Source organism: Buteo buteo, chromosome 17 (genome assembly GCF_964188355.1).
Source record: "Buteo buteo chromosome 17, bButBut1.hap1.1, whole genome shotgun sequence".
In the NCBI taxonomy this organism is placed as follows: Eukaryota; Metazoa; Chordata; class Aves; order Accipitriformes; family Accipitridae; genus Buteo; species Buteo buteo.
The window spans coordinates 28,294,556-28,313,172 of NC_134187.1; the positions used below are offsets into that span (position 1 = coordinate 28,294,556).

Consider the following 18,617-nt stretch of genomic DNA (forward strand, 5'->3'; position numbering starts at 1 on the left):
GAGGGTTTGGGAGCTCTGAAAATTCAACCGGGGGGAACTGGAGGAGAGGGTGGTAAGAGATGTGTGCTTGTGGCCAGGCTGGAAAGGGCAGGGGCTCAATAGCAGACCAGTCCTGCAAGAGGAGTTTCTAGCTGTTTTCCCTCCCTGCTGTATAGGTTTTGGGTTGTTTTTTTTTTAGCTGATTCTGAGCCTTCACCACCCAGGGGACTGGGAGAGAGCCCTGAGGCCAGAGCAGGGCACTAGGAAGCTGGACTCCTGGGTTCAGTTCACTGTTCTAGGACCCAGGAGAGAAGGACCCAACTCACTACTTCACTGTCTCAGTCACTTCACTGCTCTGTGCCTCAGTTTCCCCACTGACAACTGGAAAGCGTATATCAAGCCACATCATACCAGGGCAATTATTTTATGCAGCAGAATAATTCCAGCACTCCATTGATGGGAGCTGAGCTACACCTGAGATAGTCACATTGCTTTAGGACACCCATATCTGCCCATGCACCCATCCTTCCCCCTCCACCATACAACCCCTTAAGCACTGACTTCATTTGAAGGACCAGCCCCTTCCTCAGGGCTAATTTCTGTAGCTATTCTTACACCAGAGACACAGCCAGCCCTAAACCCAGCTGTTAAACTCACTGGTGAAGTTCTGTATCTTTTGGATTTGTCCAGCGAAGGGCATCACACCTCTTGCCCCCTTAAGAAATACCAGGCAGTGCCATCAACTCAGGATCTCATAATCCCCTTTGGGGAGCTGTGGGACAGTCCTACACGGGCAAGGATGCCAAGCCAGCAGTAATCAACAGAGCTGCCAACAGATTTAGCTGCTGCTAAGGCGGTCAGTGGAATAAAAGCAAGCTCATCCACGTTATCTGGTGAGCTACATCTGTGCAATCCAAAGCACAGCCATCTCCAGGTAAAGCCATATCAGTTTCAGCTGCAAGAGGCTTCCCAAAGACAATCTCAAACCCCGTCTGGAGCCAAAGATTGGCATATCTGCCCAAGCGTGGGGAAAGGAGACATCAGATGTCCAGGACATGGCCCGGTTGTGAGACAAAGCCCAGGGGCAAAACTCAGGGACAGATAAATCCATGTGCTGAAAGCAGGGGGCAGAGCTGATTTTGGTGGGGCAGACTCTGGCAGGGAAGATCAACAGGGAAATATTCACATCTGCACAACAGCAACTGGGCTGGAGTCCAGAAGACAAGCCAGAGCAGACACAGGGAAGCAGCAGGGCTCCTCTCCTGTCTTCCAAGCAGGGAGAGTCTGAGCCCCAGACCACATCTAAGGGCACCACATACCTGGGCTGCTGCCTCCTGGGGTGGAGAGCACCCAAGTGTGAGCTCCAGGCTCCCTCTCCTGGGCAGGTGACACCATTGCAAATGCCTCCAAAGAGGAGGCTCAGTGGCCTCCACAAGCCCTGGATCCCATAAGCTGCCACATCCCAAACAACCCCCTCCTTCCTTCCAGCAAGCCCAGCCTCCCAGGAGAATGGGAAAACAGCTCCCAGGCACCAAGAAAGAGAACACCAAAGCATGGTCAAGATCTTTCCCTGGATGCTTCAAGAGAGTAGAACAGTGGCTACAAAGGTAGACTGAGACACAGAGGTTTGCCTGATCCTAAAGCATGTTCCTCACCCACCAAAAACTCACATCCTGGTGGAAATCATGCCTGTAACCCCCACCTGGCTGGCCCAGATTCGTTTCACCGCACACTGAGATCTCATTCCTTCGTAGCCCACACACTTTCGAATCAGTCTAGGGATCTGCTTGGGGAAGGCAAATCAGTTCCCAGCAGCGTTACCAAGAGTGAGAAACACCTCCCTCGATCAGATCCCACCAGTCCAGGGAATGGACCTGTTACATTCCCCTCCTTGGTGTCCCGCTTTGGTGAGTAACTTTGAAAGCTCTGGCTGGGGCCTGTGCTGCCAGCCCCACTCTGAAAAAAGGCCATGGACCCTTTCTAACCTGCAGACACACACCACTTTTTTTGTCCTTTTAGGGCTAAATCCTGCAAGAAAACACTAAAAATGACTTTATAGAAGAGACAAACCACATTTTCCTTTGGAAACTCAGCTTTTGGCCCATCTGCTCCCCATGAAACAGCTATCCAGCTGCACGTGGGAGCACTTCTGGTTCTTCTCCCACCTCTCCTTTCCCTCCAGATGTAGGGATGCTCCTTTGGGCAGAAGCCCACCAGGCTCCCATTAAAACAGGCCACAGAACTGGTCTCAGTGCAGACAGCCTAGCTTCTAGTCCTCCCCAGGGCACTGAGCAGCCAGGCTCACGGAGACAAGTAAATTTAGACTGGGGAAATCTGCCTCAAGCTGAGTTCATGCTCTGTATCAGAGCAGGAGGCGGGGGGGGGATCCCTCCACATGTTCCATGTTGTTAAATGTGTGGGAAGTGAGATGGAAATGTGTTCCTGGGGTGGAGAAAGGATGGCCTAGAGCTCTAGAGACTTTCCACTACTCTAGTCCCACTGAGTGCAATTGCACTCTTCCAAAAATACCCCCAAGCCCACTCCAATTTCCAACCCAGTTTAATCTGCCAAGTTCCACTTCATCCCCAGCTGCTCCCCCTGGTTCCAGCTTATGTCTGGAGCAACTCCAAGAGACAGGGCACAAGACAGGAGGAGAAAGACGGATCCTCCAGGCTCATCTCCCAGGCCTGCTGCCTGGTACAGCAGTTTCCAGGGATCGAACCAGATCACCCCAAGAAATCAGCCATTGGGAAAAGGAACTCCCACAGTCTTGGGCAGAGAAGAGTTTAATTTCCTTTCCCTGAATGATCTTGGACAAAACCGTGCCTCGGTTTCTCCTGTTTGTTTTTGCCTGAAGCCTAAGATGGGATCAAGTTGAGGGAGGTATAATTTAGTTTTCTTAACCAAATGCTCCAGCCCAGGACAGAGAGCAGGGAGTTTAGCAAGCACGAAAGGGGCTTAACCATCAGGCAGGCAGTGATTTGTACTGTCCCTGCTGCCTACCTGAGCTTGAAGAGGTCTCCAGCCCCACCAAGGGCACCCTTGGCTGCCCACCCATCATCTCCCTGGCTCTTGGGGAACACAAAACCAGCCACACTCGCTGGTGGGGGGGAACCAGCCTCTTTGCAAGCCCCAGAAATCAGCCACACTGGCTGCAAAGCCAACGCTGTAATTGTCTCCAGGGCACCAGGAGAAGGGAGGGGAGGGCAGGGAAGGGTGGAGGAAAACATGCCCGACCCCATCAGCCCATCCACACCTCTCCACACATCCCTTCAGAGGGAGGAGGAGGAGGAGCCGGCACTGGTTTTTTGACCATATAAGGCTGGGTTTTTCTCTCCATGGCCAATCCGGGGAGGAATGTGAACACCTGAGCTTTGCCTGGTTTGCCAAGGCCCACCCTCCCCTGCCCACACCCTGCCTCCTCGGCCAGGTGTGCAGAGCTCTACCTGCAGCAGGGGAGGGGAGGCCACCTCCGCACAGCCCACTCCACACCTGGCACAGAACAGGGGGTGATTCTGCCCTGCGTGAATTTGTCACTGGGGACGGCGGGCCAGTCGGGGCTTTCCTCTCCTGCAGCCCTTCGGACTCTCCAGGGTGGCCAAGCCGAGCTCAGGTTGTCTGCTGCAAGGCTGGGTTGCCCCTTTCAACTCTTTCCAGTTATTCACCATCCCAGACACGTGAAACACCTCTTCTTCTGTCCTGCAGCCATCCCTGTTGCTTAGTTTCCATCTCCACCTGCGCCTGGCTGGCTGAGGGCAGCCCTGGGGTCTCTACCTCCCAGACAGTGCCTGGGAGACAGGAGTCTGCACAGACCTGCTAAGGGAGCTTCACCTTTGAGATGTCCTCAGCCTGGCTTTGGTTCAGGGGAACTGGATCACGGGGGGACCCCACACATTGCCCTGTCACAGCTGGGGCTCCCAGCAGTACCAAAACTGGCAGCCTTCTAGCCCAGTGGCTCCCGGTCCTTGTACCACATCTCACTGCCTCAGCCCAAGGTGAGAGGAGGAATGAAGGACAAGGTTGGCCCATCACTTGGTGCCCCCAGACTAGTGGGGGGGGGGGGGGGAAATAATAAAAAAAATAGACCCAGGCTGCTACCAGCCAGGGGGACATAGGAGAGACCCTGAGCTGCCAGCCCAGCCACAGTCCCGTGTCCAGGCCTCACCGCCTGCCTCTGCCACAGCGATACACGTGCCAACTCTGCCATGACTCCGCATGCCAGCGCCCTGACCAAACGAGCCCAAGAATGTCAGAGAAACCAGCGTTCCCTTGTTGTGCTGCCAAGATTCGGTACCCGCCTTCCAACGATCCTGGTAAGAGCGGGACAGATGCCAGGAGAGTTGTGTCAGCTCAGTGCCCTTGGGCTTATGGGGTGGGGGGTGCCAACACGCCCCCCGCCTCCGCCTCCAGGCATTCCAGGGACTCGCACACGCAGTGAGGTAGCAGCAGCTGCTGCTTCAACACACTCCCCACCCAGCCCAAATTCCTGCGTATCCACAAGGCCATCACAGGCCTGGAGGAAGCCTCACCTGAAACAAAATGGCAATAAAGTTGGCCATTTGATGTTTGCCCATGTTTAATCCTGCACAGCCCCTCCAGGAGGGCAGAGTCCCAGCGTGGGGGCAAAAAAGGGTGGGGAGCAGTGTGCGTGGGAGGGCAACATTTAATTCCCTGGAAGGCATGAGTCAAACCAGCATTTTCCAGCACCTCCTGACCTGCTCTCCCCTCTATGTACACACCATTTATGCTACACAGCAACATCACCCCATGGAAGCGATGGTCAAGAAGGTCTTCCAGTGTAAGAAGCAAAGGGACACTGCGAAAAGCAGTAGCTCTGTCCACAGATGGGGATGTGAACAAGACTGTCCCTGCCTGGCAGGAGGGGAGTGTGGATTGTGGCCCATGCTAACCTCCATCAGGTCTCAGCAGAGATGGGGACATTCTTCTTTCCAGCATAGGAAGTTCACGGGGGCTTGGGAAGTCCAGAGGATAGATGTGTGTGAGGTGGTGTCCGTTTTGCTGGGCAAACAAAGGAAAACAGAAAGCAGTTCAGGCCAAATTACTACTAGTGATCAGGACTGAGACTTTGCAGCTCATATCAGGGTCTGTCTGTACCAGCTTTCACATAATCCAGGCTCCGTATGGTCCAGAGACCGTTTACTACCTCACACCCATCATCTTTGCTCTGCATAGACGCTAGCTGAGTCTGAGACGGCTTTCAACTGTGGAGCCTGACAGCACATCATGGCATGGACTGCAAATCTTCACTGGTGGCTTAACCTTGCTAGCAGGCACTGCTAGCACAGAAGACCTGCTCCCTTAGGCCTTTGTAGACATCAGGAACCAGAGCTTGTAACTGTGGTTCAGTTTGTTGTCTACTTGAAAGGTCATGCTGAAGTCTCAGCTACTGCACCCTCTCTGCTAGCTTTAAGCATGGCTACTTAAACAACACGTATCCCTCAACATCCTTACCAGGACCAACCAAGCGCTCATGGTGTATTTGAGGAGGTGGAAGAAGCCCAACACATGGCACATGTCCACCTTCAGGAAATGGAGATGGTTCAGGCCCAGACCACCCAGCTGTGCTTCCTCCCAGCCTGACAGATCTCTCCAATGCACAAATACACCAGGCAGCCTCCAAACCTGAGTCGAGACCCATGGAGGGGCCTGGGTGAGCTGGGGCAGTGCCCAGCACGTAGGGCAGGGCAACAGAAAATATTTGAGATTGCAGGTTGAACGAGATGAGTCATTCACAAGGATGGGCAGTCCAGCTGCTGGAGCTGCTCAACTCTCCACCCCTACTAGCATAGTACCCTGGGAAGTTGCTAACCGTGGGAACTGGGATATCACAGCAGGCCAAGCAAGTAGAAAAACATGGCAGTTGCTGAGAGGAGATTAAAACTGTCCATCTCTGCAAAGCAATGACTTAGCGAGAGAAGCAAAACCCCAGAGCTCAGCAGGTCTAGGTGCTTGAGATTGGCTGCTCAGCCTGGCAGGATCCCCGTGGCAATCAGCCAGGTATTCATAACATAATGGGAACGGTGCTCACCCATTCCTGCCAGGGCCTGTGTGTGTTTGCGAGATTTCATAGACACACCCTTCAATTCAAGGGTTTGGAAAAAAAGCTCAGCACCTGAGGAGGAGGGGGGAGAAAGAAAAAGAGAAGGAACCACTTCAGAGCTGAGGAATCCCAGCCGTGACTCACTGCGGGATGGGCAGCAGGGGCTCTGACGCAGGAAGCAAACAGGGCTGGGAATACTGGGGAGAGGGTCAGGGCAGGCTGTGTGTAGCCCTGCAAGGGGATCCTGCAGGGCAAGGCAGCCCCCTCTGTGCAAAGGAGTCCTCCCCTAGACTTACCCAGCACCCAGCCTCCTCATGCAAAGGGGGGCTGCTGCCATTGGGGGCCAACTTCTACTCAGGGAAATGGGCCTTGTTATATTTTACCATTAGCAAACCTGGCCTGCACATCTCCCAGTTTCCTAACGCCCATGTGCCCAGCTTTACCCACCTATATGGCACTCACATCAACTCCAGGAGTCCCAAACCCTCCTTTGCCTCCAATGTTTCTCAGGCTGCTCATATTCCTGTGCAACACCAAGACCTTCCCTGGCTGGCAATCTCTGCCACCCAACAATCATTGGCCCCTTTGAGCTGCCTCAACACACACAGAGGAAAAAAGTTCACTCTTAAAAAAGGGAATATAAAACATCTGGGGCTTGATTTCCAACTCTTCCAGAGACTTATCATGTACCCAAAGTGATCTGTCAGCTCCTTTGTGCAGGATAAGTGCAGTAGGGCTGAAAGACACCACTACCAACATAAGAATGCCAATTTGGAGCCCTTTGTATAGTTTGCAGGAGTTAGAAATACAAGACAAGGAGTAAGATAACACCAAGTCAGATCCATAGCTGCAGATCCACTCTAGATTTACACCTGCCTGTCGCACTGGCCTCGACAAGGTGTAAATCCAGCATTCCCTTATCACTTCACCCGATAGAAGCCTGTGTAACTTCAATGAAGTCAGTGATGCTGCACCACTTTATCCTCCCCATTCGAGCTCTCCCAGTGGGTGACACTGTTTTAAGTCCCAGTTCCTGAAGTCAGGGCAACATGGAAGAACAGTTGGTCTCCTAGTTCAAATCAAAGCTCTAGCCAACAACAGAAAACACTCAAAAACTGCGACTCCAAAACACTTGCAAACTAGACAAGGAGGAACAACTCCAAATGTCTTTTTCTTTTAAAGCAGTGGACCACAAGGCACTAAAAAAGTCCTGAAGTTCATTTAGCCTTGGATTTGCCCAGGGGGACACCTGAAACTTAGCACCATGCAACATGTTTACCCCTCTTAAGAGCCAGACTCGAGCTAGCATCAGAAAAGCCCTGTGCTCCCATAAACAGACTGCTGTTCAGTCTCCATGTCAGTGCTTTCTCCAACCTAGTTTTGAGTGCACCAAGGTGGTGTGGAGTCTCTGGATGAAGCAGAAGGACTCCATCGACACACGCTCTGCTGACAGCTTCCCGGACAGCCATCTCATACTCATGGCAACAAACACCTACGGGACATGTTCTGACCTGAGCGCTGCATTCAGTTCTCCCTGGAGGATTCGCCCACGTACATATCTGGAGTGTGCTCTGCAGATTATACAACACATGTTATCTAGGGCAACAATGACAAGTGGATCCAGAGAAAAGCCCCTAACTTTGCAAGGTCCTGGGGGATCTCAGTTGGCCCAAGGTAGAGGGTTCAGTGGTTGGCAGGATTGAATTTCAATACAAAATGCCTGACTGTAACCCAGAAACATGAACTTCCACCTTGCTGGAAGCTTCTCAGTCCTTGATGAGACCTTAAATAGAGCAAGAAGCAACTCAGGCTCCCATCTTTGAATTTATAAGCCAGCCCTTGATCGCAGCAATGTTCCAGCCCTCTGCACTGGTTAAAAACCTGGCCCACAACTGGGAATTGCCTCTTGGCTGCACCTCTGTTCACCACTTAGTTCTGGGAAGGGTCAGCATTTCAATATCTCCTTCCTAAAGCGGGCTGATCTGTTCCAATCCTATTGCCACCCCGACCAGGAAAGACCCCCAATTCTTCACTCAAGCAAAGAAAACAACCCACAGCAGCCTGGCTGTGCTTGTAAATGCAGGTCCTCCAGCTGCACAAGGAAGAGGCAGCATCAGCATAGAAAGACTTACATTGCTCCTGAGCCTCCTAAAACCCTGTTATCACCATAGCTCCAATTCCAAGATTAACCCTGGGTTTCTACCTGAAGCGTGTACTTGACAGCTCTAAGAGGACAGAGCTGTTGCGACCAGCCTGCAACTGTATTGAGGATGTTGCTGTCCATAAGCAGCAGAGCTGGCAAATTAAGACTAACTCCAGCCTGACTGTTCTCAACGCCATGCCATCACCTTGCTCCTGATTTATGCTGCTATTAACAAGCACTGGCATCTGTCCCTTCTCTGCCAGCTTAAACCTAAGTGGAATAAGCAAAATTTCAGTGAGTATTGGCTACAGCAGTATAGTGGGACTAGACTCCCTGTGGATTTTATGGGAGCTGGACTGGGCCCCTCTGAGTGTTACTTTTGTGCCAGTTTTTCTGCAATTTATTGAGAAGCTTTGTGCGAAGCATCCCAGCCATGCAAAGAATGGGGTGGGGATGTTTTGACATGGAGTCTTGGATCACTTACAGATCCCACCCAGGTCCCTCCATGCTCACCTTCTAATGCTCTCTATGTGTTCTTGTTTCTCAATAACATCAAGCAGAGAGCAATTCAGATAGCGTAATTTAAGAGAAAACAGACTGCAGGGAGCAGACACTGCACAGAGCAGACACTGCACAGACCAGAGTGAATATGCACAGCTATCAGGCCCAGGCACAATCTGTGGATGTCAATACAGCATCCGAGGCTAGACCTGCATGTGTTCGTGTGTGCACAAACATCTACATGCACAGATGTGTACGGAAGCGTCTCTGAACCCCACTGCTTATCTGCATGGGCTGTGAAACTCAACTTTAAGCAATGCCACCACTTAACTGGAAATCTGAGGAGAGACTTGGCCTGGCAGCAAGAAAAGAGGAATGCTTGGGGCAGGTCCTGCCTGTTGGTTGGAAATGAAGGAAGGGCAGAAAGGCCCCTAATTAGCCCAAACTGAATTTCCTTTGGCAGCATCAAGTGCCCTTTGCACCTCCAGCTGCTAAGCAGAAGGGACAAAAACATTCTCCCTCACCAAAAAAACACTAAGAGATACAGAATTTGTGCTGCCTAACCAGATGTATTTAGCATTAGATTCCTGATAGGTTAAGCTAATCCTGTGTACTTCACTAACTTTACTAAAGCAGATCCTCATCTTAGTGTGGTAGCTCAGCTCCAACTCACTTCACCCCCCTTATTTTCTTTGCTTCACATTTGCTCCAGGTGAGGTTAGAACCAAAGCTGACAACACTCCCTTATTCTTCAGTTAAATCCTAACCTGTAAGAAAAAATTCAAATTCTTTCTACATTTTCACAACAAACAGATGCTTCTTGCAAAACAGAACAGACACATCTAACGCACATGTACGTGACTGTCCCTGTTTTCAGTGTTTATCATCTAAAAAGCCTTGCAGAATCACATTTGTTTAGTCTGCAGCAAGATCAGAATCCAGTTTTGGATGTGGATCTACATTTCACAACTGGCCTTTATTCCTCTAATGCACCATTCCAGCCTTTCCACCTGAATGCAAAAACCTGCAAAATTCAGCTGGTCTTCAGATCTGGAGCTCACCTGTTGAGCCATGAACTTTGCATTGATAGAACCCCTGGTGAAGGTGTCTGAAGCAGCCCTACAAAACAGTGCTCCCTTCAGTTCTCAGACACTGGTGAGAGCTTTCCTGAATTCACAGGAATGTATTAGCCTTAGTAACAGTGCCCAATTACAGTCCATGAACCATGCCAGGGAAGGACAGAAAGGCCAGGAGTGATTCTGGTACTCCTAAAAGGGCAACAACAAATTCAGCTAGGTGTGCTGGTGTAGAAGTAACCTCCCGGCACACACATTCATGTCCCCCAGTCCATGCAAATACTGCTCTGAAGTAAGGAGAGTGATGGGGGCAGGCAGACGGCCCTTGGGCTGGGGAACCTCAGGAGACACAGCCAGCTCAGGCTTCTTTTTCCACCTCACTGGGAAAGGAGAATTCAGAGGCTGGGCCACCCAGCCCCAGAGGGCTTTGTCAGCATTGTTTGCAGCAGGGAGCAGGCTGTCAGCCCCGCCTGGCGCTTCCCTTTGTGCATTTGCTGAGCTCTGATCTTACAGCGTCCATTGCCGTGGGGAGGGAACTGCTCGCAAACAGGGCAGACGGCTCCAACCTACTTTCGCTGGGTTTTGCGCAGAAGGCAAATCTTGCAGGCTTCAAAGCTTCCACATCAGCAAATTGTCTGACAAGCACCTTCCCTGACGTCTTGTCAAAGAAATGCCAATGTAAGGGAGGTTGGGGGGTGTGGTGGTGTTCTCTCGTATGTGGAGGTGCCCAACTTCTGCACTATATCCAGGAACAGCTCATCTACCGCCCCTTTCCTTTCCCCCAGCCCCTCAGGCCGAGACCAACCTGCTCTTTGCCATCTTCACTGCCCCCCAGTTCCTGTTTTGCCATTGTGCAACCACAGTGCAGGTGCCTCTGCCCCACAGCAGATGCACATGCAAAGCAGTTCCTGTGATGGGGGGAAAATAGGCCATTCTCCCATCTTATCATAACCAAATTTGTGTTTCTGTTGCATGATATCCATAGACATATCAGAGAGAGAGGAAACAGGGTGAGCCGCTCTCCATGACCTCCCTCTAAGAGATCCAATGGCCTCTTTGCAATTCTCTGCTTTTTAAGAGTCAAAATCTTTAAGACTACCCTTAGATGATATTACACAATGTGCTGCAAAAGCAACTGGTGGACTCAGTGGGCCCACCTGCCCTGGACCCTGAAATCAAAACAGGGAGTTGAAAGGAACCAGGTTCTGCATCAATCAGTTTCTCCACTGATGACAACTGTGACTGTCATCAAATGTACTTCTACAGGGTACATTAGGACCTCTGGAAACCTCCACGTACCTTCTCAGTATGTGCCTCCTCTCCTCCCTGTCTCTACATATACACCTGCACATACACAACATTATCAGGTTTACTAGTGGCTTTATGAGCATTTACACACTTAATAAAACATTCTTTTGCCTTGCAGTTGTGCCAGCTCTTTGTAAATCCTTAATACTCTTCCTTTTGAACCTGGACAAGAATGAGGCCACCTCTACCAACACTGTTCGCTGTAGTTTATAGCTTACAACTCCTTAAAAAGACTTTCTTTCCTCACTCCTAAACCTCTACCCTTCTGAGTCATGCTCTGCACAGTGCCTGAAGTCAGCACTTCACACAAACCAGCTGAAGCTGGTCTTCGGAAAAAACGCAGACACATACATACAAAGCAGGGAACAGCTACCAGCCAGGACCTGCAGCCTTGGCAAAGAGCAGAGCGAACTTGTTGGTGACGGCACCAGCTAGAAACGCAGATCAAGAGAGAACACAGAGAAGCAGAGCAGCTCTCCGCTCTCCACCTCCCCTGAAGGCAAAGATCAGTGCTTGGGACACTAACTACTCACCTGGGAAACTTGCACCAGGGGAGAGAAAGGCCTAGCACAGGCCTGTTTTTTCCTTTGCATTACTCTATTCCTCAACCTATAGCTCAGGTAAATACATCCTTTGGCCTTGGGAATCCCCCCCCAAATCAGATTTGCACTGATGTTATTCAAGGTCAGATGAGATTCCTACTTTCAGTATCAATAGTACAATCCTCAGGACAAAAAGAGCTCAAAATTACAAAAGCTAGGAGGTACCCCAGGAATACCTAATTTGATTCCCAAGTCTCATCCAGATTTACTCTCCTTTTCTTCCTCCCTCCTCTCCAAAGCAGTTACAAGGCTTACCACTCCTGTGAGGTCCCTGTTCCCTTTCACTGAGCCATTTCAGACAGTATCTTTTCCACTCAAGGCTGAATACTTCATTACAAATTCCCATGCTCTCAGGTTCAACACCTCTACTCTCTCACAGCTTTTCTATGAAGGCAATGCTTGCCCTGAGCACTGTACAAGATGTCACAGAAGAAGCCACACTGTTTTGCAAAGTCCCACAGGCTGGTTGAGGCAAGGTAGAAAAGGTGCTTTCACAGGTCACCGTGGCTGCCCTGATCCAAGGACAAGGTTGTCCACAGAGGTGATCTGCAGTGGGCTCAGAAATCATCCAGGGCAAACCAAAAGCAGTTCTCTTCTGAGGCATTGTCCTGAGTAACAACTGTGGGTATTTTGAGGAAAAGACTAAGCAACACCTGTTTAAGCAATGGTTAAGATGTGGAGTTCGAAACCTGAGTCAGTAAGGAATGCACTGCAGGTCCTGCTCTAGGGGCTGGAGGACAATAAATAATTCTGCATCTGCCCTACCTAGCCACCCCAGACAACAGGAGTCAGCGCTGGTCAGGCTGGGAATGTCCAGAGAATGCAGCGACTACTCCAGCAAACCAGTCCCAGGAGATCCAAGAGCCCTGGATAATAGCCACCACACACATTCCTGAAAAGCTCTCACAACTCTCAAATACTGCACTGCTAATTCACTTGCCTCCACGCACTGGCAGCAACGAGGTCTAACCCCTGACATAATGCAACAGCAGCCCTACAGAGGAGACCTCCTGCCCTGGTACCGTTAAGGCACTGCAGCTGCAGGAGACTGATGTTCTCTAGGTAGAGATTGACACCAGACCCCAGACAGGGCAGCTCACATCCAGCTCCCTTACTCACTTTTATGCTCATGCTGTGTCACCTGCTCTGATGGGACATGACAATGCTGGCTGTATTAGAAGGGTATGTTTAAACCTTCGCTCTTCTGTATGCTTTCGTCACAAAGGGAATTCTTCCCCAACACACAACCAAGGATCTCTTCCCTCACGCTAGCCACTTCACAGACAAGCTTTTCGCACCACCATCTCACATGCTTAAAACAGTGATCTTCTAGGAGGTAATTGAGATTAAAGGGACACAGAGAAAGAGATGAGCAGTCTCAAGGGCCAGCCAGGAGAGGAGCCGCCCTGCTTACTTCCTTTTGATCTCTGCAGAGAACACCACGGAGCTGCCCTTCTCTTTTGATGTGTCACCCTGCAGCTTGTTCTCTTGCAGGAGGGCAGGCCTGTTGCAGCATGATTGCTCCTGGATTTCAGCTGCTGGGGTAACAAAGCTGCGTTTCAGCAGCTTCTACGTGTTTCACAGACTTCAGAGTCACTGGGTTGACCCCAGGGGTGGAGGGGAACTGAGAAGGCCAAGGAGAGACATCACCCTCAGACTCAACTCTAACTAAATCCTTGTCACTCACATGGAAGATGCATAAGTTACTAGTGCAACAATAAAACAGAATGAATTATTATGGAATCATGAAGCATTCCACACCAGGAAACAGAGCAGAGGATCTGCAGTGCCATGTCTAATCTTTGACCCACCATATATGACTTAGATGAAGAGGGTTTTAATCAATTACAAAGGCACTTATCTAAAGTGTGTTCTGCTATGGAAACATGAGTAAGATCCCTCCTTACCTTCCCTGCTTCACAGCAAGGTCCCCACACTACAGGGAAGGAGTTTAGAAAGCTCTATTACTCTGAAAACATTATCACTCAAAATAAAACCTTCTGCTCAGAGTCAAGCTGCTCTGTGAAGGATCCAAGGATGGAGCGGTTTTGTTGCAAGTCAGGATAAAAATCCAGGCCGCTGATAATAAGCATTTTATAAGCCTGATCTACAGCTGATTGAACTCAGATTGTCTGGTCATAACAGATCAGGTCTGCATAGCATTTCATATTCACTCAAGAGCTTATCACACCAGATGTCAGGCTATGCTTCCCAGTGAAATAAAGAGTGCAAGATCACAGGTCCAAGGAAAGGAGCAGCTCATCCAAGTTCTGCAGCCAGCTGGTGACAAGCCTAAGAAAGGAACCCATACTTCCCAATCTAGAATGAAGGTCTTGAGATGTGAGCATTTTCAGTTCTCATCAGAACATTACAAGTATATACCAAACCCAGATCATGACCCCAAGCTTTCCTCTTCCAACTCAACACCTCTTTGGAGTCCAAACCTAGTGGATGACCCAGCTCTAAAGTAACAAAGACACTGCCACATAATTACATCCAAGAAACTCAAGCTTGAGCTGAGAAGAGAACTGGTGGTAAGCCTTCTGCCCATAACGCTCCAAGGAATTTTTGTGCAAAGGCCTGTGGGGAACCAAACCTCCCACCCATGTTAACACAAGTGAATCTAATGAGAAAATTGAGGTGCCTGCAACAAAACCCTGAAGACTAAAAGAGCCCAGTGGCAGGACAAACTTCCCACACACCACTTATCTATCAACTTCTCCACTAGGTATGGGGACACTGCATCTAAGCCTTGGAGACTCAAAGAGACCATTCTCGCCTAGGCATCAAATTTAAGTGTACATGGCTAAGCCACATCCATTTCCATAATGAACAGGGCATGAGGAAGCAAGTTGCTAACCTTTTTGATCCCCTCTGACCTCCCCTGATCATTTGCAACAAGGCCAAACAGTACCAGCCTTTAGCACATGTCCAGAGTGAACCTCAGACTCATATGTTGGATTTGTGGTTGCTTTTCCACCAAGCCCCCCCCAACTCTGCCAGAAGGGCTCTGTTTCCTCACACCACCAGCTCACCTAACAAATCAAAAATTTGCAAGAGAACTGGCTCGCACCTGGTAGAGAAAAGCCATCATGTGTTTGGTTTGCGGCTGTTCTTTTCTCAGGTTTCCACACTGCCAGAAACAGACGCCCGTATTTCCAAGCGTTGACAACTCTCACTTTTCTCCTTTAATTCATGGGCAGTGAAGTGTCAGGAAGAACAAGAATGAACTTGCCCTCAACTGAGCAAAGGAAATAAAAAAATCTGCAGCTTCTGCCATACAAGCTTGTAGTGACAAGTTGCTGGATTTCCAGCTAGAGGAAGCTGCTTATGGGAGCAGACTTGTTGCTGCCAACTCTCAGTTCCTAAACTTGATTCCCCCACTCTTGGGCTGGTCACACATTCTGGGGAAAGTTGAATTAAACCATTTTTTAACCCTGTCACCATTTAGAAATGCTGATGAACAGTGTCTGCAAGGCTGTCAATATATATACGCGTAAGAAGGGAAGCAGACAGCAGGGAGATAGGTGCTTACAATAGTCATTTGCTCTGGCAGCTGTCAACATTAAACTGATAAAATTGCTGCTGCTGCACCATATTTATGCACTAAGCTTTTCCCCACTGAGTGCACTCCTTGCACTCATCCAACATGAGAATCTAGGAAACAGTGAACTGTCTCTTAGCATAAGCAAAAGTTAAGAAAAATAAAAAATAATAAAAAAGGGTTTCTCACTGACTCCATCTAAATCTTACTTCCTACAAAGGCTGGAAGCAACTGCAGAATCATCCCGAAACTGGAACCTCCAAGTTCTCAGCCCCAACTTTGATGCTAGCTTACGCATAACTAGATGCTTCACCTCTTCTGCCTAGATTTTTCCATCCAAGGGGGATAGTTAGCTGCAACTTGCTACACAGCAGTGGTGTGAAACTTTATTAGTCAGAACACTTTGAAGGTATGGTACCTAATTAATATCTGAAGTGGCTGCAGTGATTATTATGAACAATGGCATAGCTCTCAGCTGGTGATACAGCTCAGCTCATCAGTATTTTCAAAAGTGCTGTGCAAACATACAGCCAATACTCCACATCAGAAATCTCCACAGTGGTGGGCGGTTATCATTTCATGGATGGAAAAAATGAGGCAAGGTCTGATGGAGCCCAGCAACAATCACAAACCACAGAGCAGGGGAACTTTAAGAGGCACTCACATGGGAATTCCTCGCTTGCTGCCAGGATGGAACAGAGCAGCAGCCTGACAGTCCCATCACAGTGCCCTGCAATATTTTGGGTCTGTTTAGAAATGCTTAGCTATACATGCTCTATGCAGGTGTTGAATTTAGCAGGCTTCTGTAAGCAACCATAGGGTTGGAGCTTTAAGGGTACCAATGAGCAAGCAGGATCTCTTAACTAACCCTCCAATGCACAGGCACACACAGATACCATGCCACATAATGAGCGAGCCAGGGCAGCTATGGGACCTACACATCAGCACAGCCTGATGCCATATGCTCCCAGCTGAGTAGTGGAAGCACAGCCCTCCCTCTACATACACAGGCAAGTTGCATCTCCCTCATTTCAGCAGCAGCAACCACCATCAGGTTGGCCCCATCCTTGGATCATGGAGGTGATGAGCAAGCAGTACTTTCAGCACAGAGGTCTCTGCACCTTCCCTTAACCCAGGTACCCTGAACTCTACAAGGGTTACCACCCCCAGGACTCACACAAGCAAGGGGCATCTCCATTTCACCAGCTGCACAATGAACAATTACCAACCAACTTTGCAAAGTGCTCTCAGCACTAGGGAGCGGAAGTGTTGGTTTTAACCCTCATCTTTACTTTCATTCTTTCTTGCCTTCAGGAGACCTGGAAACACATTTTAGCCACATTGCAAAATGCAGAGAGAGTAGAGTATAAAAAAAAAATTCTCCAGAGCCTTACATAAGCACTGCAGTTGAGATCCATAGGCTCTCTTCTGTCGCTGTGTCATGGAGCTGGGTTCCCACCTGCCTCATCTCCTGACAGCTTCCTGGAGAGCAGAAGCAGCAAGGTGAAAAGAAAAGGAGAGGGATTTTTTCTCCTGTCTGCTAAAGGACTGACTCCATTTTGAGCTCCTTAGATTTGTGTTGACATTATTTTGAGCTGTATTTGTGGCAATATCCAAAGGATGAGAAACAAAACACACTGCTTTGCCAAAGCCAAACAGAGCTAATTTTGGAGCTCAGCCATTTCTGAGACAGTGGGACATATTGGTATTAGCAATTTAATAGTACAGACTTGAGAGACAAATAAGAAGTCATCATACTGTTACCTACACACTGGGCTGGTTTGCAGGTCTGTACATGGCCAGCATATAAAGGCTGGAAAAAAAGAAAACAGCCCACAATATTTCAACAAACAGCAGCCCAGAAGAATCCCCCAGGCAGATGCTGACCTGTCACTCAGTGTATAAGGAACATAAAACAGGGTCTCTTTGAAGGGGAAGGTCATTCTAGACGGGTGCAGGGGACGTCTCCTGTGTGTAAGTAACTCTTGGGTTGTCTACCTTCCTAGCAACTCTTCATAAAATTTTTCACAGGCAAATGTGTAAATCCCTGGAGGAAAATGAAAGGCAAGAAACCCTATTCACCCCTTTAAACTTGAGCACTGAAGAGATAAGTCCAGGTCTATTTTATAAATATTTCAAAGTTCAAAGAAAACAGCAACTAATATTGACACAACCCAACAGAAACATTCCAAGGGGCAAGGCTGTAGGTTGTGCGATACTCCAGTGCCACCAGCCGCACAACTCAGGAAAGAGCAGCTAAGCAGAATGAAAGGGGAGGCTGAGCTGCCTAGCAGCATCGGGTGAGCCAACACCCCTCAAGTCCATGGAGCTTACCCATAGATTACAATGAATGTCAGATGAGGTGCTTAATTACCAAAGTGATAAATGTTATAAGCTGCAAGAGAGATCAGGCACTTGGGTGAACCCTCAGGAAAATATATGACAAATTGGTGCTCCTTTCTTTCCCACAGGGATAGTGAAATCAGCCCAGACTTAAGTCTTCTTTAAGAAAATTAACAACCACCACCACCAGGGAAGGCACATTTGTCTGCAGCTGAGAAGGCAGAGAAGCTCAGTGGGAGTCCTAAACATTTTCTACATAGCAGAACACTGGAAGCTGCCTTATGTGAAAAGCCTCAAAGCCTCTCTGTGACCCTACTCAGTCCCTTTAAACACAGGTATGTGCACACATGCTTTTTTCACACGTCCATCCATGGATCCCAGTAGTTTTTGATCCAGAAGGCTGTGGCCAGCCAGCTGGAACATTCACATGCTTCACTCTTTCATCTGACCTCATTGTGGAAGAAATCAAAGCTTTCATCCCCCCCACCCGAACCCCTCCCTCCACTATCACTACATGAGTAAATAACAAGGAAGTCCCAGTAAGAACATAAAGTAAAATGCAATCCAAGTTTTTTCTCTGCCCCTGCTCACCTGGGCAGAACTGCTAGACAAGAGCACCTCCTGGAGGAGACGTCCTCCTCTTTCCTCTTTCTCTAGGGCTGAGCTCTCGTGACACAACGCTTGTGGCACATACCTGGGCTTCCCTCTCACTTCGCAGTAGTGGAACCTAGAAATTCGTAAGAGTCATCAGTTCTCTCTTTCTGTGTGTCACAGTCTACCCAAGTGAGGTTTTTAATCTGTTTAGACAACACCGTGAGTCCTACTTACTATCAAAGCTAACAAAACCACTACGTATGAACTAAAGGTAGCAGAGATATTAAAATGAGAAAAATTAGTTAAAATAAGACATTTTGCTCAAGTTTTCTTCCTAGATTTTACTGAAGAAAAAAACAACCCGCAACCCAGTGAAAGTTGTAATACTTTAACCTTAGACAAGCATAGCTTCAAACTTACCAAAGTCTCATCTGAGCCTGTAAACAAAACGAATTATAAATTCAGT

At 49.0% G+C, this 18,617-nt stretch overlaps 1 protein-coding gene across 1 annotated transcript in view; it reads right to left on the reverse strand.

Annotated features, from left to right (window-relative positions):
• The window catches only part of LOC142040952 (keratin, type II cytoskeletal cochleal-like), a 59,518-nt gene extending 41,238 nt beyond the window's left edge, over window positions 1-18,280 (reverse strand). Inside the window, exons 1-2 of the mRNA XM_075049397.1 lie at window positions 18,149-18,280; window positions 16,609-16,696 (exon numbers count right to left, since the gene is read on the reverse strand). The gene's annotated coding sequence lies outside the window, so the exon portion shown is untranslated. The remainder of the gene's footprint in view (window positions 1-16,608; window positions 16,697-18,148) is intronic.
• Window positions 18,281-18,617: the final 337 nt, after the last annotated feature.